Source organism: Diceros bicornis, chromosome 17 (assembly GCF_020826845.1).
Source record: "Diceros bicornis minor isolate mBicDic1 chromosome 17, mDicBic1.mat.cur, whole genome shotgun sequence".
Classification (NCBI taxonomy): Eukaryota; Metazoa; Chordata; class Mammalia; order Perissodactyla; family Rhinocerotidae; genus Diceros; species Diceros bicornis.
This window is the reverse complement of record NC_080756.1, coordinates 53627605-53629769: the sequence shown is the minus strand read 5'-3', so window position 1 is coordinate 53629769 and position 2165 is coordinate 53627605. Positions and strand designations below refer to the sequence as shown.

The window sequence follows — 2165 nt, the reverse complement described above, 5'->3', positions numbered from 1 at the left end:
CTGAAACTATTGTTTTCCCACATTTTGATGTCTCCAGCTAACAAACATAGTAATATAAAATTTTATCTTCTTTTTTTATGTGTATGTTTATATATATATATGTATATATATAAACATACACATTTTTTTTTTTTTTTTTGGTGAGGAAGATCAGCCCTGAGCTAACATCCATGCCCATCCTCCTGTTTTTGCTGAGGAAGACTGGCCCTGAGCTAACATCTGGCCAATCTTCCTCCACTTTGTGTGGGGTGCCGCCACAGCATGGCCTGACAAGCGGGGCATGGGTGTACGCCCAGGATCTGAACCCCGGCCTCCAGCAGCAGAGTGCCCGCACTTAACCACTACGCTACAGGGCCGGTCCCTAAAATTTTATCTTCTGATAATTCACAATAGAGACAGTAAATATTTCCTTGAAAATCTTTGGGGCCATTATAATTTGGTATTCTAATTTAGCAAATCATAACTTCTACCATCTGATACCTATTTCAGACTTCGTATTCTCTATCCCATGCTTCCAGCCCTCCAAGTTTCCAAGCAACCGTGTATCCGTTCTGGGAGGCACTATTCCAAATCAGACTTGATACTCCTTCAATTTTTGCAATTAATGATCTTGTGACCTTAGGCAATTTACTGTACCTGTGTTTCATCTCCTTGCCTGTAAAATAGGCCCCATATAATTGTGAGGCCCAAGAATGCTAAAAATAGTACCAATGCTAAGAACTCAATAAACATTTGCTTTCATTGTTGAAAGTGATTTACAGGTCCTTACAGTACATGGGTGATACTGATGGGGTATGCATGCTTGGTGGTACTATCATTACCGAGCATCCTGGATCATTTCTGCTCTCAACGTCTTCCATTATCAGCATCCTGGGCTACCCAATCATTCCTCTCTCCTTCTATTCCCCAAACACCACCTTTCATATATGGAAACAATCTCTTCAGTCAGAAATGGAGATGTGGGGCTCCCGCGGCGGCGCTTCCTGGCAGCGAGGGCGCCACGGTGCTGCCCTGGCTGCAGCGCGTCGAGCTCGTGCTCTTCGCGGCCGCCTTCCTGTGCGGGGCCGTGGCGGCCGCGGCGCTGACCCGGACCCAGGGCTCCTTCAGTGGCAGCTGTCCCCTGTATGGTGTGGCCACCAAGAATGGCTCCTCCCTGGCCTTATCCCGACTCTCGGCCGCATCCGTCTGCTACTTTGCGGCTGGGGCCTCTGGCCTCCTGGCCCCCTACTGTCTCCTGCTTCTGCTCTTCTGGGTCTGCAGCAGCTGCATCGAGGACTCCCACAGAGGCCCGACAGGGCTCCGCATTGCACTGGCTGTCTCAGCTGTAGCCATCTTCCTGGTCTTAGTGTCTGCCTGTATCCTTCGATTTGGCACCAGTTCTCTCTGCAAATCCATCATCTCCATGAACGTTACATATAGCTGCTCTGAAGCCCAGAAAATTCCTTGGTCTCCCCCTGGAACCGCTTTGCAGTTTTACTCCAACCTACACAATGCTGAAACCTCTTCTTGGGTGAATCTGGTATTTTGGTGTGGGGCCTTGGTGCTCCAGGTCGCACAGTGTAAGTCTGAAGCCACCCCGTACCGGCATCTGGAGGGGGGGACCCTGAGTGGAGCTCTGAGACAGATGCTCTCGTTGGGCCACGCCTCTCGCGTTCGTGAAGAATAACAAAACAGTGCTTCCTGCAGCCAAAGACTGCGCCCAAGTGCCTGCAATCTCTTGCCCCCACATGGCCCTGTTTATGATGGGAGCCTCAGTTTTCCCTCCAGGAGGGAAACATGATGACAGGCCTCCTCCACCTCTCTTCCTACAGCTGTTTTTGTACCAAAATATAAACTTTCTTCCTTAAAAAAAAAAGAAAGAAAAGAAATGGAGATGTGAAAGGGAAAATTGGGAATAAGATTATGATTAAGGCAAAATAGAATCATTAACAAAATGAGAAAAGCTATCTCTAGAGAGAAAGTTCAAGTTTGGGGATAAGACAAGTTACTAGGCTACAAAGAAATAGATTTTCTGGGGAATCATTCAATAATTTTCCTTGTTATTAAATTTTACATATTGAAATTTCTTACATTCTGGGACCTTCAAATTTTCTTTTCATTTATGCGATAGTCATTTTGGTCCACATACTTTTTAAAATTAGGCATTTGTAGATGTCTCTTACATA

The 2165-nt window shown here is 46.3% G+C and overlaps 1 pseudogene; it reads left to right on the top strand.

Annotated features, from left to right (window-relative positions):
• Positions 1-787: 787 nt before the first annotated feature.
• LOC131415597 (transmembrane protein 179B-like) lies at positions 788-1659 on the top strand (annotated as a pseudogene).
• Positions 1660-2165: the final 506 nt, after the last annotated feature.